Source organism: Mauremys mutica, chromosome 5, assembly GCF_020497125.1.
Source record: "Mauremys mutica isolate MM-2020 ecotype Southern chromosome 5, ASM2049712v1, whole genome shotgun sequence".
Taxonomy (NCBI): domain Eukaryota; kingdom Metazoa; phylum Chordata; order Testudines; family Geoemydidae; genus Mauremys; species Mauremys mutica.
This window is the reverse complement of record NC_059076.1, coordinates 97,685,674-97,712,514: the sequence shown is the minus strand read 5'-3', so window position 1 is coordinate 97,712,514 and position 26,841 is coordinate 97,685,674.

Genomic DNA, 26,841 nt, shown 5'->3' with positions numbered 1-26,841 from the left:
GTGAAGTTGATATACATAGTTCCATCAGAAGGTTCTAGTCTCTTCTTACACTATTTACATTTTCTATTATTACAAAGGTTTCAAATTTTTGTTTTCTGTTTGAATACGATTTTCCTAAGTGTAAAATGTAAATTTTCACTATCATGAATGAGTAAGTGAATCTCAAATGCTAGAATCTAAATGCTGAATCTTCACAGGCTTCATGTATTTCTCTTTTTGAAGCAAAGTCTTTAGGTAACAATGTCTGTCTTTCAGTAACTCATGCATGAATTTGTCATAAGAATTCTTCCTACTTCACAGTAGTACTGTACATTTTTTAACATACATATTGGTGAAAGACTGAACCTATACATTATTTTGTAAAAGTTTAGAGGAAGGAAAAGTTTCCAAACCAGCAACCTGCTTAGTGTAACCTCCTCATACACTGAAAACTTCCAAGACATACATTTGCATTAATTTGAATTAGGTTCATTACACAATTGTTTTTTCTGCTTGCACTTTTGCACAGTAAATCTCAAGGATGACTATGTTATATTTCACTGTTTTTAATGTTAAGACACAGATAACAGAATAACTGTTTTCCAAAGAAGTTAGAGACACACAACACTTTCTGGATAAAACACAATGGCACATGTGGATAAATAAACAATGATGACAGGCCAGATTGACCTTTGCTGTTGCCTGGAGGTGTAAATTGCATTTCCATGTGCAATACTAGTCCCTAGTCCACCAAAGGGATTCACCTCAAAGGAAAGGCAGATGGCAGTGTTGAAAGAGTAGATGAACAGTAATTTAAGAACTTCCCAAATTACAGAATTTTGCCTACTATTCCTTTTCCAATAAGACAATTTTTCACTTGATATTGTGTTTCCTGATAGACTTGCCAATCATTTAGAATAACCACACAAAGTAACAGAAATACAATGGAATAAGAAGGCCAGTTGTTCTGTGAATTGAGTCAGAGAGGTTAAGTTCAGTAGGGACCACCCAATCATCTAGCTGACCTTCTGCAGAGTGTCTCTTTACATGCCCCAGCTCCCCAAACTCAAAACACATTACCCCTGGGACTTCACTCTTCTTGACCTCTGTGTTTTATCAGTCTCTTTAACAGCCATCAGAGCCTCTGGTGACTGAAAGCAGGCATCTTTTGTAACCTGGACCTCCCTGGGCATCTCAGTACTCTGTGCCCGCCTGTAATCTCCCCTGTGTCTGTTACTCCAGGAGCAAACTGATCTTTCGTGCCCCTCTTGCCCACTGTCCCTGAAAATCCTTGGTGGGCCTATCTGACTCATTTCCCTTTGGGGTCTGCAATAGTCAAGCTTATTTGGATGCTGTAGCGGCTGCTGGGCTCCCTGCCAAGCCTGAGATGGGATATCAGACATTTCTCACTTGAGACAGGCATAAGCATCACTCTGGATTGTCTTTCCTCCTTGAAGGGAGGGAGGTCTCATAACCCCATTTTTGCTACCAAATTGTAATGGGGATGGAGGGGGAGCACTCACCTCTTGAGCGCCTCCTGCTGCTGCATGCAAAACTGCAGTCTTCCCTCCCCATAGTTACCAGATTTGCCCATTACTTCGGGGGTACACTCATTTATTAGGGTTACTCTTCGGGGGGGGGGAGGATTCTGTAATTCTATCAATGTAATTCTTGTGTCACTTGTGTTTTCATATGGAGCTCTACTTCTCCCTGCTGCAAGTTCCCTCCCAATGGAGCTATCCTGCAGGACCTAGGTTCCCCAGGGCTGGGTTCCTCCAGCCCCAGAATCAGATGAACACACACACATTAACAGAGAAAGTCAGAGTGGATCAGGTCAATCAGCACTTTCAAGCTGACCCCTTATATGTCGCTGGACTCAGTGGGCTGGGTCAAGCAGCACTTTCAAGCTGCCACCCTTATATGCCACAGGTATCATACTGGAATAGAGTTGGCCTGAGCAGGCTGGGTCGAACAGCACTTCCAGGCTGCCACCCTTACATGCCCCTGGACTCAGTGGACTAGGCCAAGCAGTACTTTCAAGCTGCCACCCTTATATGCCCCTGGACTCAGTAGTCTAGATCGAGCAGCACTTCCAAGCTGCCACCCTCGTATGTCACAGGTTCAGCACGTCCCTATCCCCACTTTCACATTACAATTGTACTGGTAGTAACCCACTTGATGAGCAAACCCCTCAGTATTTTTGGGCGTTACAGGGATCTTTAGCTTAGGACAGAGAAGCATTTCTGCAGAGTAAATGGGGAAGCTAAAAAAAAAAGAGTAAAAAAAAGAGTAAAGTTTAGAGAGAGAGGGGTGAAGCAACCAGTTTAACCATAAAACTTATTTATTGAATAGTAGTGATAACCACACAGGGAGAGCCTAAACAAACATAATAGTTACATTATTAAAGATCACAAAAGTCATATATAGACAACTATACCTCATCAAACAAGGGTTACAGTTATACCTGAGGTAGAAAAGAAAAGAGAGAGAGAGAGAGAGAAAGAGAGAGAGAGCTGGGATCTCACCACTCCATGAAGCCTGAACTGGTCGGGGTTCCCAGGTGATGGTGGTAGTTCAGGGTCCTGAGTGCTGGAGACAGGCAGAGCCCCAGCACGATCAGTCAGGAGAAGATGAAGTCCCAGTGGAACGGATACAGAGTTTGGATCCAAGTATCAGAACCCACTTGAGCGTGGGTAGGGGTTTCTTGTAGGGAAACAACAATGGTTCAAGGGATAACACTAGATTTGTTTATGGGTAAACTGATGACTCAAGGGTTTTCTTTAGGCTAGACAATAGGGGCTGATCACTCCTAGCTATGGGTGGTGTTCCTTCCAGGGAGCTCACAATGCAGTTAGGCTGCTTCAGTATTTTGGATATCAATCAAAGATTCATGACTAGAATTGGTCGGATAACTGCTGAGCTAGGCATATGCAGGCATAGGTTCATTAACATCTGGAGCAGAGATCCCCCAGGATGCAGTGCTTCCCTGCTTTTCTGGTCCCAGAGTTCCGTGCAGTTCTTGTCTTGGAATCTCTGTTCTCCATTCTGTATGCTAAAGGAGATGCCTCCCTGTCCCATATTTGATGCAGGTGAGACTAGGGGAGTTGTCTTAATCCTGTCACCCTTGTCCAGAGGGGTCTAAGTGTGTCTTCCACCGCCCTTCACTACTCTCTGCAAGTCTTTTCTCTGATCGGTTTTGGTTCAAGCAGAGGCTGGAGTGGGGTGGGGTATCCTTCATATGTCAGACAGGCTGGATTCTGTGCCCTGGTTCCCCAAGAACACAGAGCTGACTGGTATCACCATACCCTCCATAAGTTGTTGCTCTCACTTGGCAAGTCTTCAGTGCCTTAGCCCTCCAGCCGGGTTACACAATCAAAATGAACCCCTTCCAGGGTAGCAAAAGTCCAGCAAAACTGTCTATCTGCGCTCACCAAGGTCTTTAGCCCCCACAGTGGACCCTTTAAATTCAGCCCTTCAAGTCAGACCTGAAGAAGAGCTCTGTGAAGCTCGAAAGCTTATCCTTCCACCAACAGAGGTCGGCCCAATGAAAAGATATTACCTCATCCAGCTTGTTTCTTCCAGGAGCCTTCCAAGCAGGCAGCCCAGGAGCCCTCATTTTGCTTTCCCCAACAAAAAATTGAACTTTGTCTGCAAAGTGAAATTTTAAAAATTTCCATAGGAGTTTTGCAAAAAGGGCATTTTCATCAGAAAATCATGGCAATGAAAAACGTTCAACCAGCTCTTGCACTTAGCACAATGGAGGCCAGCCTGGTTGCTACCTTTAGGCAACACTGCAATATAACTGTTAACTAATAATAATGAAAAGTTGGAAAAGGGAACAAATGAATCATACCACCAAGTTTAGAGGGACTCCTTTGGCTCATCAGTTCTCTCATTAATAATTATTTGCTTCATTTTTTATATTATAAATTGACTTTTGCTCTCAGACCTTTGGATGTTGTATTCAAAAAGTGTAAATATACTTGTATTTTACCCAGGGCCTCCATGGACATAGATCCAGTAAATAATGAGCTTCTTGGTTTATTTTATTATATGTACATATTTATACCTCAATATTTTACCCATTGGGCATATTAATCTTCCACATGGCAGCTGGTTTAAAACTTGGCTACGAGGGGTAAGAAAAGCCCTATTTATAGGGTAATCTAATTATACCCTTCTAACATGAAGAGCTATCTGAATGAAACCTCATCTGGTGTCTTTTAAAAAGGTAAGGTGAATAACTAATAGGTAACAAAATAACATATGCTTATTCCTGAAAAACAGTTACCTGTTCTTTAAACTAAAAATAATGTGTGTGTTTGGTTTTTTGTTTCCTTCTTTAGGCTAATGTTAGCTTTTGACTTTTCTTTCCTCCTCTCCAAGAAGGGGAAGGCTCTAAATAACCTGAGTTTGGGTCAGAAGCAAGATAAAGGTCCTTGCATTCATCACCCAGTTCCCCTTGCAGGCTCTTCACTGTCATGCGGTGATACTTCAGCAAGATTTGTGTGAGTGTTTCATTCCACTCTCCTTCACCCTCCACCAGGGGTATTTGCTGAGCAGTTGTATCCTTCACTGTCTCCACTGCCAGCTCCAATTCGCCCACCTTATAGGCTGGGCCATTGCACACCCTCTTATTATCTTGCTCATTCTTAGAGCCCCTGCATTTCTTCCTTCAGCAAGCCCACCACTTCAAGGGGCACTTGTTCAACTAGCTCCCCAGGTCTCTCACCTAACAATTACTCTTTTCACTCTTTATTTGGATTTTGTTATGGGGCTTTACTGATCTGTTCCGACTCCCACGTTCCCTTGATCTAACTCCAGGGATATTGTAGATAATTTCTTCACTTACCTGATAGGTATTCTTTTCAAATATTAGAGTATCCACTTACTCAGAGTTATTACTGGATCCCACAATTACAGGGGAAAAAAATGGATCTTTTAAGCCTGTCCAGATTAAAAAAAAAGTAGTGAGTAGTCACCATCAAGTCAGAGAGCTATTGGATCTGGCTCTAGATTTTTCTGTAAACAAGAACTGTGTGAACAGTCAAGAAAAGCAATTATTGTAAGTGAACAACTCAAAATATTGACAGTACAGGATCAATATCACTATTCCAACAGCTGGCCTGGCGGTGCCTACAACACAATGTGTAATTTCTATTTTTTTAGAATACAGTAATATTAGAGATGCTCCTGAAGGAGGAGTCCCTTGGGCCTTCACACAAGGTTTCTCTCTCTTGATTAATAAAGCCTGCCCGCATTTTCTGTCTCTAAATCTCTCCTGCTTTGAACAGTGACAAGTGGCTGGAATACTGGCCAAAGGAGCTCTTCTCTTGCATATCTTTTTAACTCCATGATGCTGTGTCCTTTCACACAGGCTGATATCATATTGGAGAAACATCGCTAGAAAATACCATTAGTACATGATTCACTTTCACACTCTTAAAAAATTATTTTAGTGGCATGGGTACAGAATTACTCCCCTGCATGCCTGCAAACAGCCCTATTTCTATCCTATTGGAGGACAAATTATATATCTGAAGTTGTACTCTCATTAACTTCACTAGTGAGCCAAGAAGATTAGTATATCTACATATAATCTTATTTATCTGTTTCAATAGCAATAGTTTAACATTTACGCTAGCTTGTAGCTAATGAAGGGATAAAGAACGCCTCTCCTTGCACTCTCCCTTTCATTTAAATCCTTTCTTAAAACACATTTCTATCATCAATCTTCCAAATATACTTCCCAAATTTAATTTTTAATTTAATTAAAAAATACATATCTGTACAGCTTCAAGAATGGACCATTGAAGTGGGTGTTTGACAGTATTGTCTCTGTTTGATTAAGATTATAAACTTCTTTGGGCTCTACAAAGCACTAGATATGATTTTGGGGCCAGCAACTTGCAAATGAAATCTGGCTTCTTTGGTCCCTTCTAATTGATTTCATTTGGATAAACTAAGTACATCAAAATTCATTCCTAGTCAGAAGAAGTCATCTCACGTCTGTGAGGTCCACAGGAATTTAAGTCCCACGTGGGGTGCCATTCTGTAACAGACTATGGCCATATGCATATAAATGCCATGGGTATGATCAGGGATCTTATCTAGTACTTAAAAAAACCCCAAACCCTCCTTTCGCTATTAGTGAACAGCAGACTCTTATACACAAGGCCGGCTAGTCATTATAGAGACATGATTATCACAAATACTTAAATTTTTACATTGTTCATCCCCCCACTTTTCTTGCCATCTCTTTTCTATCTGGTGCCTTTGCATGTAAATTACACAAACTTAGGCTATGTCTATCCTACAAGCTAGTGATGCGATCTCCTACTTGCATACACATATTTGCACTTGCTCGATGAGAGCTAGTGTGAGTATAAATAATAGCATAGCCACCAGAAGCACAGGCAGTGGCAGCAGTGGCACAACTAAGCTGTGCCACCTACACACTCATGGGATTCAGGCAGGTTTGTACTTTGCACGGCTAAAATGTGCCACCATTGCCCGTGCTTCTGGCATTCACTATTGTTTATACATGTGCTAGGTCTAAAGCTAGCATAAGTATGGGTATCTGAGCTGGGGAATCACATCCTTAGCTCAGAGTGCATAATATTAGAGTCCCTTACACACAGACTCAGTGGACCAAACTCAGAGACAATATGTAAGAGGCAACGTAAGTTCATGTTTCTACAGGGGAGAAGTGTGAAACTAAGGGAGCGTGATATAGTCTAAGCTGGCATAACATGTATATTCAAGAGGTTGGAAGAAAACATGTTACATCAAATTGGAATCTCTCTAATACACTTAGGCTTATCTTGGAACTTGGCCCTGCACTGTACCTTATGCTCTAATAACACATTTTTACTGTCTGGCAAATTGGGTAAAAGTCATAATTTTCAATATGTCCAGGGTAAGAGGTTGTGTCGACTACCTGAACTGGTAAAATTTTACTATGGATCAGTTTTGCAATTCTCATATATACTCTCTACAATCTTAACTTTGGAATGTGCGTATTTGCTAAAAGTAAAATTCAGCCCTTGGCTCACAGCCTGTACATGGTCCTCGGTGTTAAAGAAGCTCTGCATAGCCTCTCTGCCTTCTGTTTGTTAGGGAGGTGGGATCTACATCTAATCTAAATATAATGATGTAGAATGGATCATTGGATGTATGCAGCTGGAGGAATGGCTGGATCTGTTTTTATATAACTGCAGTGGTTGGGAACCCCTGCTTTAGAGCTAGTTGTAAAAAACCCTGATGGAAGCATTTGCCACTGGAAAATGTAATTGTCAAAATTGAAGCGCTTCATAAAATTATGTAAATATCACCAAAGTTTTGTTTATAAAAATAACAGAAAAAAATTCCAACAATGTCAAAAACATCCCATGTTGATACTTTCAGAACAAATAAGAATATAAGAACAGCCATACTGGGTCAGACCAAAGGTCCATCTAGCCCAGTATCCTGTCTTCTGACAGTAGCCAATGCCAGGTGCCCCACAGGGAATGAACAGAACAGGTAATCATTAAGTGATTCATCCCCTCTCACCCATTCTGGCAAACAGAGGCTAGGGACACCATCCCTGTCCATTCTGGTTAATAGCCATTGATGGACCTATCCTCCATGAATTTATCTAGTTCTTTCTTAAACCCTGTTTTAGTCTTGGCCTTCACAACATCCTCTGACAAAGAGTTCCACAGGTTGACTGTACATTGTATGAAGACATACTTCCTTTTGTTTTCATCCTGCCACCTATTAATTTCATTTGGTGACCCCTAGTTCTTGTGTTATGAGAAAGAGTAAATAACACTTCCTTATTTATTTTCTCCACACCAGTCATGATTTTATAAACCTCAATTATATCCTCCCTTAGTCATCTCTTTTCCAAGGTGAAAAGACCCAGTCTTATTAATCTCTCCTCATATGGAAGCTGTTCCATATCCCTAATCATATTTGTTGCCCTTTTCGGAACCTTTTCCAAGTCCAATATATCTTTTTTGAGATGGGGCAAGCACATCTGCATGCAGTGTTCAAGATGTGGGCATACCATGGATTTATATAGCAGCAATATGATATTTTCTGTCTTATTATCTATCCCTTTCCTAATGATTCCCAACATTCTGTTACCTTTTTTGACTGCCGCTGCACACTGAGTGGATGTTTTCAGAGAACAATCCACAATGACTCCAAGATCTCTCTCAAGTAGTAACAGCTAATTTAGACCCCATCATTTTTTATATATAGCTGGGATTATGTTTTCCAATGTGCATTACTTTGCATTTATCAACATTAAATTTCATCTGCCATTTTGATGCCCGGACATGCAGTTTTGTGAAATCCATTTGTAACTCTTTGCAGTTTGCTTTGGACTTAACTATCATGAGTAGTTTTGTATCCTCTGCAACTTTTGCCACTTCACTCTTTACCCCTTTTTCCAGATCATTTATGAATATGTTGAATAGGACTGGTCCCAGTACAGACCCCTGGGGGACATCACTGTTTACCTCTCTACATTCTGAAAACTGACCATTTATTCCTACCCTTTGTTTCCTATCAGTGTCTGGACCAGTTTAATATAATCAATGCAGCTTTAGTGTAGACTAGACCTTAAGGAGAAGTAGTAGATAAACAGGTTTAGAGAATTTTTAGAAATTTGAATCCTTTCCTGTGTGGGTCACACAGGCCTTGCCTGAGCCATGATTCCTTGAAAAATCAGACTATTGTAAGATTAACTAGTTAAGTGCAAATTTTACATTTAATTTTCTCTCATCATGATCACACAAATATTTGAGTGTGTGTGTGCAGGGTCCTAATTGCAAAGCATATTGTTGGAGCTTTATCTGGTTCATTTTTAATTGTTTTTTGTATCTGGCAAGCTATTTTGTATGTTCAATCACTGCCAGTTAAAAACCAAACACCATCTAGCTAGGAAAATCTTGGGCCCAGAGAGGCAAGGCCAAATAACTGCAAGTTTGCAGTTTTGCTTTCAGAATGGGAGAATGGGTTAAGAAGTGAATGTATAGTGAGAACAGAAGGAGTTTTTGGACAACTGACCTAGGTTTTGAGCACCTCTGACACCTTTAACATGTAAGTTTTATTGTAGTTATGACTAAAGATATTTTGATAAGAGATAATGAGTAGCTTTGCTGAAAAGGAGAATTGGTGACCCAGTAGGGATTACTGTTATGACCCACTAGTAGTCACTATATGTTATGTGCTTTGTTTGAAGTTAGCTATAAAAAAATAGGCAAAAGAATTTGGTTTGGGAGCAGTCTGAGAAAATTTTCTTTGGTCAAGGATCTGGCACCTGAACTCTCCAGCAGTCAGACAGAAGCTTGAGCCCCCTGAAGCCTGGCTGCTGATCCCTCAAAACCATTTCAGACTCTTTAGATAACTATAAATGTTTTGAAATGCTCTAACCCTACTGTGACAGTGTGTGTGTGTGTGCACGTGCACCCTTGAGATCTAATAAAAAAGTAGTTTTAGGCAAAAGCACTTTTGCTTGTGCCAAGCACTTATCAGATGGATTAGCTGTGCCCCCATTGATTTAATTCAGACACTCCCTGGAGAGAAACAGTTAAGTTACCATTGCTTTGAGTTCTGAAAACCCTGGGTAACAGAAGTATCCTACAATTGCATGGGACAACTTCATTAATCTTCTCTATCCTGACAATCTGCAATTCACTCTATTGCAAATGGAAGCCACCCCACCTTTGCAAATGGCAGCAGCTCGAGTCAGTGTTAGCCCATTCTTTTCAGATCACTGATCTACAAGCAGAGTATCAGAGAGCCTCCTGGTTTGCAATGAAGAGCAGACCGATCAAGTCTTTTGCAAAGTGAGCTGCTTCCTGGTAACGTGCAGAGTGGGCAAGTAAAGTTTTCTCACAGGGCACCACGGTTCTAGGGCTAGAGTGGCCACCTTTCAGGGGGAGGAAGGCACTAGGGTCTCTGGCATATGGTTACTTTGACTCAGGTCTGTGTACTGCATCGCAGACACCAGAGCCCTAGGTTCAAGCATGGATTAGAGAAGTCTTAACATAGGGTTAAAATCCAACAATGACACTCAAGCCCAGGGTTCCCTAACATGGGTCAGCTGACTCAAGTCCCACTAACCTTGGGCTCGCATTGTACTGTAGACATACCCTTAGTGCCTGCTAGTGCTGATCAATGGCTTTTTACTTTTAATGCTTAATACTTTGTATTTTATTAAAGGTAAAAACCAACATTATTGAGATTATTAAAACATCAAAATTGTATTAATACCACTGTGGGCATAATTTTAATACACTTTCAGTGTTTTAACAAACTCAGAGTTATTTTACTCTTTAATACAATGTAAGCAAATGTCAGCGTCATTCCCTGTATCTCTATATCAGTGATAGTGAAGTTCAAAATAGCATTTCCATTTATCCGAATGCCTGGTTGTCCAAAAAATTTGGATATCCTCCAGACTGTGTGTCTATATGTGTGTGTAGGGTGGTGAGGAGGGAATGATCCTACTTTTTTAACAATAATTACACAATTTTTGCTCCAAAAGAAGTTAAATCTAATCATACATACAGGGAACCTGTTTTACAGCAGTTAGTCAAAGGCATTGATGAAGTAAATTGCTTAATGACAGTGGTCCACTAATATACGCTGAACACAACTCTATGAATAAGGTGATGAACTCATAGGACAGGAAGTTGGCTAATAAGAGTGGTCCCTTCTTTGTATTTCACTCTATACGATAATACTGTATAATATATTATTACTGGTACACTACTACATTATTGTTGCCCTTCCTCAGTTTATATAAAACCAGCATTCTTGGCCTTAAAATATTCTGTAGCCCAAACTTGATGAGATGTCTGATTGCAATTGTTTTAAACCTTAGCCTAATTTTAATTTAATTAAGCAACTGTGATCAAAGTGCAGGACATCTCCTGATGATCCATGACCAAACAGGAGAAGCTGATGGTCCTCTGTTCAGTGGCCATTCATCTCCAGAAAATGTCCATACCAAAGCTGCTATTTGCTTTTATAAGACATGTGACAGGGGCCTTGCATGTTGAGCTGGGTCATCCCCTTTGGCCCCGTACGGGGTTGGTACACCCCGACACCTGTTAAGCATGTGATTGAGGCCAAGTGGGTTCTGGTCACATACATGAATAGTCTGTAGCCCTGAGTGGGCAGAGCAAACAAACAGTCTAGAGCTCTGCGTCCTCCTGGCTGGGGCAAACAGTAGCACTGCAGTGAGCGAGTTGTCCACAGCGTAGTTTGGGTCTACCAGCTCTACCACCTGGAGCGTCACAGGTACTTCTGCAGGAACCCGCAGTACACATCCTGCTCCCTCTGCCAACCGCCCCAACTGAGCTGGGCTGCCTCCTTTTAGCTGGCTCTTCCACCTGCAGCATGCACAGCAGGGGAAGGGAGCGTGGCCTCCTGGGCTCACAGTGACTGGTCTGCCCCCATTGGCCCTGTGCAGGATTGGTACACCCCCTCAAAAGATGCACTTCTCTTTCTAAGTGATCTTTAGTGCAGATTAACAACACTGAAGACTGAAGCCCTCTTTTCATCCAGAGAAAAAGTTTAGTGTAATAGGTTGTCCTTTTTAAGCCCAAGAACCTAGGCATGGCTAGTAGTGTCATTGTTTCATACTCTGTATCACCATGTGCACTAAATACTAGAGGTCTGCAACTAAAATAACACTAGACCTGTTGCTGAATATATGCATGGATTTACTTTTACAAGACAGTACACCAGGTTAATTCATTTTTATGAGCTTTTATCACCCCCAAAATTCTGTCATTGGCTTAAAGCTTTAGCAAATCAAAACTTACATTTTTATTCTGTTTTCATGCATTACATTGTTTAGTCTGGTCTATTTTTCAACTCCTCCAGAAAACACCAATGCAGTAAAATCAGGTACCTCTAGCAAAGGACAGATATGCTTATCAGGTAATGTATTGTCTGGTGTTAGCTAATGTCATATTTCTAGAAAGTTTTAAACTTATGCCAGGTTGTATAACTATGAACTGTATTTCCAAAATGCCTTGTACTCATTCTATACTTTATAGTGGAGATTTATTAGTAGGTAAACAAGGTATAACCCCTATTCCTTGTACGTGTAGAAATGGTCAGAGATGTATGTTCTGTTAAGGTTTGCCAAATATGAACAGCATGCTAGGCATGACTGTTACAGTATGCTAGGGATAACTGTGGCATATGTGTTTGTACCCTGAAAAACAGGTCTGAAACTAGATAAGAAAAGAGTAAGGTCTGTAATTATACAGTACTATTTGGGGGATTTTCTATCTGTTGTAAACAAGGGGGTAGAAATATGAGCAGAATTGAGATCATACTTTGGAACAGATTGAAACTGCCACAAAACAGTTGTCTGGATTTGGTAATGTATTTGCCTTTCTATACGGTGCTGATCTATCTTTGATTAATAAATTGATAGAGCTGTCCTCTGACATGTTATCAATAAAAAAAATTGAACCCTCAGCACTGAATATGATCTGTCCCATTGGATGGAAGGGTAGCTTAATCTACTTTTTGTGGTACGTGATTGCTCATTTAAGTTACGTAGTTCTGCTTCCTGACTGGGTGATTGAAACTGAATGATTTTAAACAGAATATGAATAGCAAATAATGACTGGAGAATAAAAATGCCCTTGTTACCACATACCTGCCTTTGTCTGCTTATGATAGTAAAAATAGCCACTTTTCTGATATTCATGCCAAAAATATCATTCCATCTGTGTCTGTGAACTGCGTGTGAAAAAAGACATGGTCAAAGCCAACACATTGAGAATTCAGAAGCACTGCTTTGAAATGCTTACTCAGCTTTAACTGGCATCTTTTAGCAGACATGGAGATTAGAATATCTTTTACACCTATATTTGGTCCCTTCAGTTTAGGGTTAAGATACATCAGTTGACAGTGTAGGAAAACTTGCACTGTTGGTGCAGTAACATTAGCCCAATTATTATCCTTATGTGGCTGTAAAATTGTCAGGTTGATGTAGCTACAAAAAAAGCATGAAACCCAGAAAGATATTTGAAAGTTCAATCTGATTTCCATGAGGTTTGAAATATTGTCTCATACTGAATTAGGAACAATACCATACTTAGAGATGAAAAAGACCTATTAATAGCATACACTTCAGCTGAATGGATCTGGGGGGTGGATTTCACTTTAACATTCACCTTACTGGTTTTTTTAACCTACTTGTATTCTCCTGGGTGAAACGATTTCAGATAAAGTTATGGTAATCAATGCAAAAGTAAAGTAGATAGTAGATCAAGCTCTAGGCTTTTGTAGTTTGATTCCTTAATGGAAATTACCACAGCCCAAAAACTTACATTTTAAAAGAAACCACCATAGACAAAAGAAAATTAAATATAAGTATAGCACAAAACCTTTATCTAGTATGTTAGGTATTTGTGTGTATTTTTCTTTGGCTTCCTGCATCCTTCTGTTCAGCTTATAAAAATAGAAGTTTAAATTCATCTAATTAGTTTTACAATTGAAAGCATAGAGGGTTTTTGTTGGAACTATTATAAACCATTTTTGAAGCTTATAAAGGGAGTTGCTTTGAACTGTCTCTGCTTGAATCTACAAAGAAAAAGGCATCATGGATGGATCTTTTAAGTGGAGAAAGGGCAATAATGATGTATTTTATTCAGCTATTGTATATTTAATAGAATGCTCTTCAATAAACAGAGCACTGAACTTGGAAAATGTAATTCATTACACCTCTGGAACAGTATATAGTCGGTTCATAACATCAACACAGTAAGATGCATTTCAAAATGGTAATATAGACATAATGGTGTTGTTCATCTTTGCTTTTGTTTCAATTTGGATAAAAAACAAATGTTGAAACTATGGAGTTTCTCACAAAATAGAAATTCTGGTTCCTGACCAACTCAAGCTGTACTACTGTAAACTCTGTGAAGCTGAGATGAGTCCCGAGTAAAATCCTCAGGATCTGACAATAAATGTGTCTGCAGCACAATGAGTTACTTCCAGGGTTAATCATGGGGAGGCACAAACTACAATGGAAGAATAAATCCTAAATTCAAGCTAGCCTCCCTAGCCCAATCTAGTCATAGCTGGGAAAGATCAATTTGAAAATAATTTAGGAGGCAAAAATACATAGTGCTGAGAAATAAAGGCTCTGATTTTCTTAACAAAATCTTGAGTCTGGAAAAAAAATTCACTGCTCAGAAAAAGATGAATAAAGTGCTTTCAGTAAACTTGAATATAAACTAACAATCTATACCAGCAGGTACCTCGTAGTTTCCATGGGAAATTATGACTAGCGATGATTCACATCAGCTGACAGTGACTGGATCATTTTTTCTCCTGATAATATGAATTCCAGAGTGTGTAACTATAACTTAGCTGCATTCAGATAACTCAATCACATACATTTAACAGATCCCAAATTGCATCACAGTATATTAAATTTGAATGAATTGTTTAGGTTTGTAATTAACATGTAAGAAAATATCTACATTGCAGCATAAAAACTGTATCAATTAATAATTAACTGGTTATAACTTTCTTAAATGTCCTACTTACATACCTAAGCATCTTCAGAATTTTAATATACAAATAAGAATTTAATTACATAAGTGTTACTTATGACTAGAAATGGGCCAAAGATCAGAAACTGAACTTCCTCAAAGCCAGATCCAGTGTTCAAATTTGGGTCTATATGGTATTGGTCTGCTTTTAGTTGAAAATTCAGTAGGAAAGGAAATAGATCAAATCTTTTAGAAAGACTTTGTGTGTGTTAGATAATATGTAGCAAACCATAGATGTATGTACACACAACAGATGATAGGTGGCGGTTGAGGGGAAAAATCAAACTCTGAATCTTCAGTACTGAGATCTTTATCACCTCAGCTAAGGAAGAATTTATTTAGCTGCAAGTTATAAACTGTGCTAGTCACAGGAACCAGCACAAGAGGGAAACATGATCACACATTCTAAGCCAGTGTATTATATATATAAACCCAGCTGTTTTTTTCACATGGCCATGTTGCCAGACCATGCCAGTGAATATTAACTAAGTAAATGGAAAGTTCATGTTTGCCAATTTGGCCTAGGAAAGTGCTGCCTTATTATAAAAATCTATTAATTAAATTCTTACAGATTTAGGACCGGTGCCACTCCATATTATAGGCAGCCAGCTACTGCAGTGAGGGGTATAGTATAAATAATTTGAGATAAATAAAGTAGATAGATTGGAATTATATACAATCATTTTCAGGGCAGAATTTGATCATATGGATACTGGCTGTACTTGATAAGGGAACTATAGATGCAAAGCAATATGCTAGATATATTACGGATGTGACACATTGGCGTTCTGGTGAGAGACAGCTCTCTTAATTAGTGAAAGCAAGGAGATGCAGGAAGAGGAATTTTAAATAAATCTGACCCAGGTACTACCTGCTTCTGAAACAAAATTTGACTAGCTGAAATGAGAGAAAAAATGATCCAGCAGGGTTGACTCTTGAGAGAGTGATTCTAGATGGAGGGCTGACAAGAAAAGTCCAAGCACTTACAAGCATAAAAAGTCATTGGGATTATAGAGATGAAATTACCACACGATGGGATTCTAGACAAAGCAAAATGTATCATAACATTGCATGATAAGAAGTCAGAAATGCTAAGCACAACCTGTTACGCCTTTTTGGATACCGAGAAGTGTAAAAACAGAGCCCAAGATGTCCTTTTCTGGCCAGGCTTAACTGCTACCAATGAAAGAAAGGTGAAGTTATGAGTAAATACAGGAGACAGAGTTCAAACAAATCGCTGAAACTACATGCAATTCCTGATTGCCTTTGTTTCAAAGTGGCCATGAGTCTATTTAAATTAAATGGGAAAAATTACCTTTTATAGTAGATTACTGGGTTTTTGTTTTTTTTTTAAACCGAGCTGTTGCATTGATAGCACTATAATAACACACAGTAAATCACAATTTGCTTGCTTGCGATTCTGGAGGAGCTAATAACAGATAATGGCCAACAATTCAAGAGTGACTCATTTTAGCAATTCTCTCATCAAGGCCTTACTGTGCACCCTCAAGTAGGCTAACAGAAAAGTTAGTACAAATAGCAAAGGACATGACTATAAACACTCAGGCAGATTCAAAGGATCAATAACTTAGCATTGTTAGAATATTGCACCAGAGCTCACAATACTTCATTAGGTTCAATAATTGAGAGACTTATTTGCAGACGACAAAAACCTTGGTGCCAGTATCAAGCAAATTTCTTGAGCCAAGGACAATTAACTGTAAAGTAGTTACAAAAGTTTATGCCCCCTGACAGAATTATATCTCCAATAGCTACTGCTACACTTGGTGTTCTCATTTCCTTCCTAACTGAGAATTTTTCATCTCACAGAGTATTTCATATTTCAGGCTGGTGTGAGCATGTTGATAGGCAAACCAAGTTCTTTTCTAGAACATAGGTATTTTTCAAGCATGACTGGACGGTTTTGTGTGTGCAAGTGTATATAAGAAAATGGATTAACCCGTAAGACCAGGTTGTGCATAGGAACACAGGAACAGATGCAAGGAATCGCTCATCTTATTCACCTCACAGAAGGGACAGATGCAGCTGCAGTTCCTGTGCTTGCCTCTTAATGACTTCTGGGTTCCTATCCATCCCAAAGCGTTGGCAAAAAAAGTAGCCACTATCCCCCTCAACCAACAGACTTTCATGAAGAAGCATTCTGAAACTTCTAGAGGGGTATAGACAGTTGACTCCCTGTGCAAGCATGAGAGCCATTGTATCTCTTCTTGAACTCCCTGCCTCCAAAGTGCTCATATTCTGTGGTGAGGGGAGCCACACAAGTACTTTTATAGATTTCTATCTAGGTTTCTTTCTATCTGTGTGTGTGCCAGGTTCTCTGAAGCAATCTGTCTTGGGCTTCGTTATTTTGTCTTTTACAAAATTCTGGTTCATCTAAAGCACTGCTGCTAGGGTGACCAGATGTTCCGATTTTATAGGGATAGTCCTGATTTTTTGGGGCTTTGTCTTATATAGGTGTCTATTACCCCCCATCCCCGTCCTGATTTTTTCACACTTGCTGTCTGGTCACCCTACCTGCTGCATCAAAAGCTCAACCTAGTTCTTCTCTGCCCTGTAACTCATCTTTCTAGTGGCCTGGCCTCTCTCCATCCCTAGAAACAGTGTGTCAGATTGTTGGATGCAGTTTCCTATAGCACTGCCAGCTGCTTTTCATTTTATATTTTATCTATAATGCACAGTTGAGAGATTTTGTGGCTATTAGTTGCACTTAAATACAAACTATGGGGCAAAATCTGATGTCACTTACACCAGAGTTAAATCAGAATGACTGCTGAATCAATGAAGTTACCCAGGGTCCAACTGGTGGAAATGAGATCAGGTTCAGGCCCTTAATGTTAGAGGTGACCTCTGCCATGCATAAATACTGTGAAAATCTGAAGCCCACAAGCAATTTGATTTTCTGCCTGCAAATTAATACAGAGACTGCCGTATCCGTTAGGCAGCCACTTTTACTTTTTTTTCTTTTTAAAAGATTATTGTAGAGGGCAGAGGAAATATATTAAACAACAAAATAAAAAGTGAAGTAAGGTTCCAATATTAACAATAAATTAAGTTTGAAAATAAGGCATGGTTCAGATGGGTATTTGGGTAGTCTGTGCAAGTTTGGAGCCTTTTGATGGCAAAGAATCTGCTGATGGCAGTTTCCATCTCATTAATCTGAGATCCCCTGGAGGGAGAGTGAATCTGTGGTGCTTGGAATGTGTCAGACACAACTAGATGTGTCATTTGTTTGTCTTGTGAAAAAGCAAAAATAATTTGAGGTTGACTGTTGCTTTGTGCCTCTATCCTAATTCCTCCCAGCCTACAGCCCAAGCAGCTACTGCAATCCTGTCAGTATGAGACACAACAGTCTGCCACGTATAGGGCGTGATGATGCTTTGTCTCTGCGCAGATACACATATGGAGGGTCTGGAGGGACGAAGCAGGGATGAAGGCACAAAGGAGTAGAGGTAAGTCACAATCATAGTCCCTGAAGAGACTACTCTTACTTCCCATGGTGCAAACTACCTAGGAGGAGACACAGCCTTTTCCCTTGCCTCCCCTCTCCCCTACACAGACCAATACGGTCAGTTAGACAGGCTGGAGGAGGTCCCCAAATGTGGGCCTATGTATAAATCACATACACTAGCTTAGGTGTCACTCAAAAGCACACTGGAGATGCTGGCCATTGAAGCCATTGGGACTGAGGAGTGCTCAGCACTGTTGCATACAAGGCCATTTATATAATTGTCTAAATATGGATTTAGGTGCCTAATTTTAGGTACCCAGATTTAAAAATATTGGCCTGAATATTGAGCTCTTTGTCATATTTGCTACCATCTCTTGTCTGTTGATTTCCCTCATCCCCCCGTGCCAAAAAACAGCTTGTCTAAAAACCACTAGGAGCCATGAAAATGCTCCATGCTTGTTACTTTGTAGTTCAAATGACTTATTCAAAGGAGAGCTGCAGTGTGTTGTTTAACAAGAAATCCTATGCCAGCACGCAAGTCCCTGCAAACTCTTAAGCTAACTTATTCATGTATTAGGTTCATGATGAAGGGCAAGTCTCACAAATTCTGCTCAAATGTATACCACTGAGACTCTGTTCAAACTGCTCCAAGAATGAGAACAATGCATCATGGTCTTGTTCTAAATGTAATTTTTTTTTCTTAAAATATTTCTGGTGTGGTTAAGGCAAAGCTTGAGAGATTCAGGGAGAAAGAAAATCCAGAATGTGCTGAGTCACAAAATTGTATTTTTGTGCACTGTTTTCCATTAGTATGAACTAGAGCAAGGAGTATGAGGAATAACCAGGAAGAACTGGAAACATGATGTGACAGGGTCAGGTCAGATGGATACAGGAGAGTGTTCCTATTGGGATCCAGGAGGTGGGCGGGCAGAGCCCGCCCACTGCTAAAGGACCTCCCTCCAGCCTAAGGGGAGGATCCACAGGGCCTGGAAACCAAATAATTCCGGGGGACAACTAATGAGATAACAGGGACGGGAGTAAAGTCAAAGGATCAAATGAAGGGAACCTGACAGGGACACCGAGCAGAGAACCCCGGACAGCGCCCACTGCTCCTCGAAGGCGTCAAGGGAGCCAGTGGACACCGTCCAGAGGAACTCTGCCCAGATGTATGAGTGGACAGAGGATCAGAAATAGGCCCCACAGTCACAGGAGACCCCATCGGCCAACCTCCTCTCCCTGGTTTTATAGATGGCCATTTTAGCCAGGGCCAGGAGGAGGTTGACCAGGAGGTCCAGTGGCTTTGTGGGGCCATGGATTGGGAGTGTATATGTAAAGGAGGTGAGGGAAAAAGTGCAGCCAGAAGCATAAGAAAATATTTGTGAGGCGCCGGAATAGGGGCTGCAACCTGGCATACTCCAAGTAAACATGCGTCAGAGTCTCCCTCATGGCACAGAAGGGACAGGTGTTCGGGACATGGGTGAACTGCGCCAAGTACATGCCCGTGCTCACAGCCCCGTGAAGGAGCCGCCAACTGATATCTCCAGTGGGCCTCGGGACCAGGGCGGAGTATAGGCTGGCCCACCGGGGCTACTCACCTTCTAAAGGTGGCAGGAGGTCTCGCCCCTTTGTGTCGGGGTGGGACACGAGGGTGAGGAAGTGAAGGGTGTGGAGCATGAGCGTGTCTAGATGTTTCCTTGGCGTCAGGGGCAGCTCTAGGATTTCTGCAGCGCCAAGCAGGGCGGCACGCCGCGGGGGGCGCTCTGGCAGTCGCTCCTCCTGCGGCTCCGGTGGACCTCCTGCAGACGTGCCTGCGGAGGGTCCGCTGGTCCCGCGCCTCCGGTGGACCTCCGCAGGCATGACTGCGGATGCTCCACCGGAGCCGCGGGACCAGCGGCCCCTCCACAGGAACATCTGTGGGAGGTCCACCGGAGCCGCGGGACCAGCGGACCTTCCTCAGGCATGCCTGCGGGAGGTCCACTGGAGCCGCCTGCCGCCCTCCCACGGGACGCCGCCCCAAGCACGTGCTTGGCGCGCTGGAGTCTGGATCTGGCCCTGCTTGGCGTGCTCTGGAAACAAACCGGCTGCAAGTAGTGCTGATGGCTCACAGTGAAGGGGTGGGGGGGCGGTTGGGTCCACGGGGCAGTGGCCTGATGAAGAGGTCCAGAGGGCCTGGGGTGGAGGGTGGGCGGGGCATGCCCTCTTGCAGGTTCCAGTCAAGGTAGGCCTGAGCAGCGGGCAGTAAAGCGTCCCTCACCTCCTGAAGTACGTGCTGGGAAGTATGAGGCCTGGAGAGCCCCATGCGCTGAGTGAACATCAGGGGATCCAGCCAGTCTCCCCAGTCGTAGTCCAGGAGGTCTCTGACTCTGGTGACTTCTGCCAGGACCAGTCTCTGGCACATCGAGGGGGACTCCGCCACCTGCACACCAAGCTGAGGGTTGTGTAACAAGGGCTTCACAAGGAGATCTGCCCCCATGGTGGCTGCCATGGACCTGGTCACTGAGAACAGTTTCCAGATCCAGAGGAGGTCTTGGTAGAAGACCGGCAGCCCGGAGACCTCTTGCGGAAGACCTCTCAGATGGAGATAAAGGAGCTGCTGGTCATATCGGAGCCCTCGGAAATGGTGCAGGAAGGCATGCGCCAGTACGCTCCACACTGGACTACCTGCACCATAAAGAAGCCTCTGCAGGGCCTGTAGGTGGAAGACATGGACCTGAGTGTGTAGACACTTCAGGCCCTGCCCTCCCTCCTCCAGGGATAGATGGAGAACCCCTCCAGAGACCCAGTGCAGTCCTGACCAGAAGAACTCCAGAAGCAAGGTCCGGAGGTTGGCCAGGAAACCCGGGGCTGGGACCAGGGTGTTCAGCCGATACCAGAGCATGGACAGGACTAGTTGATTAAGCACCAGTGCTCTCCCTTCGAGGGAGAGCACTGCCCTCTAAACCGTGCCAGTTCTCCAGCGGAGACAGATGCGTGGCAGAAAGGTAAATGCTGAGATAGAGCAGTGGACCCGCGCTCCACCAGATGGCCTGAAGTGCGGGTGGGAGGGAGCTCGCCTGCCACCCGTCCCTGACCACCAGACCAGAGCTCTTGACCCAGTTGACCCGGGCGGAGAAGGCTGTCGAGTAGATGGACTGGCAAGCCTCCACCCACGTCAAATCACCTGGGTCCTGGACCGCGAGGAGCACGTCATCGGCGTACGCCGACAGGACCAGCCACAGCTCCGGCTCCCGAAGCACCAACCCTGTCAACCTCCTGCGGAGGAGACAGAGGAAGTGCTCGATCGCCAGAGCATACAGCTGGCCCAAGAGGGGGCACCCCTGCCGTACTCCTCGCCCAAAGCTGACTGGTTTGGTCAGGGTCCAGTTTAGCCTGACCAGACACACTCTGCGGAGGCATACAGCACCTGGAGAAAACCCACAAACTGGGGTCTGAAACCAAACGCTCACAGAGTGCTCAGGAGATACCCATGGTGCACCCTGTTGAATGCCTTCTCCTGATCCAGGGACAGGAGCGTGAACAACAGACCATCCCTACACCTGAGTTCCAAGAGGTCCCGGACCAGATACAGGTTGTCAAAGACGGTGCAGCCCAGGATGGTGTAGGTCTGGTCTGGGTGGACCACATCCACCAGCATGGACCCTAGCTGCAGTGAGATGGCTTTTGATACAACTTTGTAGTCCGTGCTGAGGAGCGAGATGGGACGCCAATTCCGTAAATCGCGGAGGTCCCCCTTCTTTGGCAATAAGGTGAGCACGGCTCGCCTGCTTGAAAGAGGGAGGACCCCATTCTGCAAGGACTCGGCCCAGATGGTGACTAGGATGTCTTCGGCCCAGATGGTGACTAGGTCTGGGCCGAGGACGTCCCAGAATATGTGGTAGAACTCCATGGTCAGCCCGTCCATGCCCGGAGATTATGCGGAGGGCTTCTGATAACTCGGCCAGAGTGAGAGGCAGCTCTAGCGGTCTTGGTCACCCACGCTGACCGTTGGGAGTTCGTCCCAGAGTACTCTGAAAGCATTAGGATCGGTCGGATCCGGGGAGAAAAGGCCTGCGTAGAAGGCCCTGGCCCTCCCGCACATCTCCACTGGATCTGTGAGGAGAGTGCTGTCCTCTGCCAGAAGGCAGATGATGTGCTTCTTGGCCCCTCTCCTTTTCTCCAGGGTGTAGAAGAAGCGGGAACCGCGATCCATCTCCTGAAGGAGACGGATGCAGGATTGAACAAAGGCGCCCCAGGCCCGATGGTCGTCAAGGGCCCGGAGCTCCTCCCGCTTCTCCTGGCATACTCCACAGAGGGATAGATCCTCGGGGCTGGCAGCCAGATGCCTCTCCAGCTCTAAGACCTCCTGTTCCAACTGCTCTATAGCCACATCCCTCCGTTGGCTGGCACCCCGGGCAGAAGAGCCAGGCGCGCACCTTCCCCAGGTGCCACCACCGCTGCGCCAACGGAAAGGCACACTGCTGTCCTCGCCAGGCCAGCCAGAACTCCCGGAAGGACGCTACGAAGCCCACATCCTCCAACAAGCTGTTTTTAAAATGCCAATAGGCCAACCCCGGCCTCTCCGCACTAAGAGAGGCCGTCACGGTGGCCAAATGATGATCTGAAAATGGGGCCGGCCGGATGCTGGAGGAGAGGACCCGTGAAAGGCGGAGACCCATCCTACAGCCCCGAGTGTTCAATGTAGCGAAGATGACAGATGTCATGAGGAGGGCTGGGGGAGATTCTCACCAGCAGGGACGCTCATGGCCCCCACTGGGCCGCGCAGCGAACCGTGACTTATGACCCGTAAGTGAGCAAGGAGTCACAGAAGCCACAGACCTGCTGGTAGGCTGCGGTGGCCTGCTTTCTGGTCCTTTTACCCTCCTCCATGAGGGCCCTTGTGGCCTGGAGGATCTGATGAAAATCCCCCTATCACTGGAGTGCAAGCTTGTTGCGGGAACCACAGACATCTTCTGAAAACTCCCGCAGCTCCTCTCTCAGCGTATGGAGGGGCGGGGTCACTGATCTTTCCCCCGTTGGGGCCCCTGTCAAAGCCCCGTGGCCCACTGAGACAGGCAGGCAAGGGGCAGACCCCCAACTTGGCACCCGACGGGCTGGTGCCACATGGCCCACCTCGATCCCCAGTTCAATGGGGGTGGCAGAGGGAAGATAGCAACCCCTAGTGGGTCGGGACAGGGAAACACAAAGGCAGCTCCCTGGGGGTCACTCTCTGGGAAGGAGATGGCCACAGGGGCAGCAATAGCATCTCAGGAGGTGGAGTGGACAGGGAAGGGTTCGGCTTCAGGGGCAGGGGTAGGCATCAGGGGCAGGGGTGGGGTCAGGAATAAGGATAGGGAAAGGGGCGATAGTGGGACTGGGGGCCCCAGCCACCAGGCCACTGGGGGGTGGCACCCTGCGGTTGGACTCAGGGGTCTGTGGAGTGGGAGGGGGGCCCTCAGCGATGCTGGGCTCATGCTCTAAGGCAGGTGGTATGGCCACAGCATCCGTAGGTGGAGAATCAGTGATGGGGCCCCCACACGGGAAGGAGGTTGGCTGCCCTGCAACTATGAGTGATTCCCCTGGTGACTCAGATCCTGGCTGCATGGCACTGGCTGTCGCCTCAAGAGGCTCGGCGGCTGTTGGTGGGATGCCACCTGAGGCCAGGTTGGTGGAAGAGTCCAGGGGCTCCTTGGAGGGGGGAGTGGAAATAGCGGTTTGGGGGAGGGAACACGGGGAAAGGGGAGCCGGGGTGAGGTCACCCAGATTGAGGCCCGCTGGCAGAGGGTCGTCCTCCCCCTGGGTGACCTGGGTCAGACTCAGGGCCTCGATCTCCTCGTAGAGGGAAGGGAGATCGCCTTCTCCCACCCCGGGGTTCTTCCCACCAGCACCCGAAGCGATGCCCGCCTGGGGCTCACAGGGGCTTCAGATGTTAAGGGGGCTGGAGGGGCTCCATCGGGGCCCTCTGTAGGAAGGGACTCCAGAGGAGGGGCAGTGGTACCCACTGATGCTGCCATGTCTTCCCTAGCTGGCACTGGTGGATGGAACACACCCATGGGCAAAGAGGAAGGCTCAGCATCGGTGCCCCCTTCCTGGTCTTCCAGGAGGCCTCCGCATTGGATGGAAGGAGTGGAGCTCAAGCCTTCCGCTTGCCCCACTTCCCCTGCACTAGGGCCCATCCCTCTATGGCATCATCATGGGGCTGGCTAACAGGGGTCGGGTTGGGGGGCAGGAGTGATGGCTCGGGGACTCGGGGAGGTAGCGATAGGGTGGCATGAGGGATAGAAGATTCCCCCTGGGTCGGGCCCTCTCCCGTGCCCGGCAGTATCCCCGCCGCACCCTCCTCCACAGGTCCCTCCAGACTTTAAGCAGCAGAGGCGGGGCTCTCCTGCTCATCTGGGCGGACTGGGGGAGGCACCCCTTGGGCCCGAACGGGAGCAGTGGTGGGCTGAGAAGGAGGAGGGACAGCTCCGGGTGCCGGGTAGTCAGTGGCACTGGCGATGATGGGGCTCGCGCCCTGCCATGGCTCGGGGGTCCCAGATGCTTCTCCGTGCCGGGCCAAGGGGCAGTCCCTTCGGATGTGTCCTATCGCCCGGCAGAGATAGCACCGGGCCTCCCCCGTAGAATAATGCATCTGGTAGTAGGCCCCCTGGTAGGGGACCAGGAAGAACCCCTCAAGTGCCTCTCCGTCACACACCACCGACAACAGTTGAAGCTGCACCTGCCAGTGGAATGAGAGGACGTGACAGAGGGTGGGGTCTTTGCAGCCCAATGGAAGAGGGCTGATAATGGAGATGGGTTTCTCCAGGGTAGAGAGGGCAGGCATTAGGGCGGCATTGGGAAGGAAGGGAGGGAAAGAGGTCAGGACTATGCAGACACCTAGGTCCTCTAGAGGCTCCAGGGGGACGAACATGCCCCCACACACCGCCAGGCCCTTCTCCACCGCCTCCTGGGCAGCGGCATCTGACACTAGGAAGAAGACGACCTTTCCATACATTTTGGAGGCTGCTACGATGGCCATGGGTCCCACCACCCTTGCCAATGCCCGCATATAGGTCTCCACGTGGGGCGAGGTGGGCACCAGGCGGCAACGGATGCCATGCTTCTTGGTCAAGGTGGGGAAGGGGCCCCAGACGCTATAGATGGTAGCAGAGGCGGTGGTTGGGAGAGATGATATAGCGGCAGGTGGGGGGTGCAGAAGGAGGAGGGAGGCAGACCAGTTGAGAGTCTCTGGCTAAAGACCTCTGGGTAAAAAATAGGAGTGACATCATGGTAGGAGGTCTATTATAGACCACCAAATCAGGAAGAGGAGGTGGATGAGGTATTTCAGAAATATCCAAAACACAAGACCTAGTAGTAATGGAGGATTTAAGCTACCAAGACATCTGTTGGAAAATATGTCAAAACACAAAATTTTCAATAAGTTCTTCAAATGTATTAGGGACAACTTTTTGTTCCGAAAAGTAGGGGAAGTAACTATGGGGGCAGCCATTTTAGACCAGCAGGGAGGAATTGGTAACAAATCTAAAGGCAATTTGGGTAAAAGTTATCATGAAATGATAGATGCAATGATTCTAAGGAAAGGAAAGAATGAGAGCAGCATAAGGACAATGGACTTCAAAAATATAGACTTTAACAAACCCAGTACTGGTAAGGTCCCAGGGAAAAAAATCTAAGTTCAGCAGAGGTAGCATTTTCTCAACGAGACAGTATTAAAGGCACAAATGCAACCTATCCCAAAGCAAAGAGAAGATAGTAAGAGGCCAATATGTCTCCATCAGGATTTCTTTAATGACCTAAAAATCCAAAAAGAATCCTACAAAAAGTGGAAACATGATCAAATTGCTAAAGAGAAGTACAAAAGAATAGCCCAAGCATCCAGGAACAAAATCAGAAAGGCAAGGGACATAAAAGGCAATAAGAAGAGCGTTTTAAATACATTAGGAGCAAGAGAAAGTGTAGGTCCTCTACTTAGTGGGGAAGGAGAGCTAATAACTGATGACATCAAGAATTCTGAGATGTTTAATGCCTATTTTGCTTCAGTCTTCAATAAAAAGATTAATTGTGACCAGCTACTCAACACAATTAATATTAACAACCAGTGAAACGGAATGCAAGCCAAAATAGGAAAAGAACAGGTTAAATAATATTTAGATAAAAGTTAGATGTATTCAGGTCAGCAGGGCTGATGATATTCATCGTACGGTACTTAAGGAACTAGCTGAAGCAATCTCAGAAATGTTAGCAATTATCTTTGAGAACTCCCTGAGGACAGGTGAGGTGCCAGAAGACTGGAGAAGGGCAAACATAACATGTATCTTTAAAAAGAGGAACTAAGATGAGCCAGGGAATTATAGACCAGTCAGCTTAACTTTGATAGTTGAAAAGATACTGGAACCAATTATTAAACAATCAATTTGTAACCAGCTAGAAGATAACAGGATTATAAGGAATAGCCAACATGGATTTGTCAAGAACAAATCATGACAAACCAACAGAATTTTCTTCTTTGACGGGGTTACTGGCCTATGTATAGGGGGAAGCTGCAGACGTGATATGTCTTGATTTTTAGTAAAGCTTTTGACACAATCCCACATGACATTCTCACAACTAGAGAAATGTGGTCTAGATTAAATTACTATAAGGTGGTTGAAAGACCATACTTAAAGAGTAGTTACCAGTGATTAGTTGTTAAACTGGGAAGGTGTATCTAGCAGGATTCCACAGAGGGTAAGTCCTGGGTCTGGTACTATTCAATACTTTAAGTAATGACTTGGATAATGGTGTGAAGAGTATATTTATAAAATTTGCAGATGACACCAAGCTGGGAAGGGC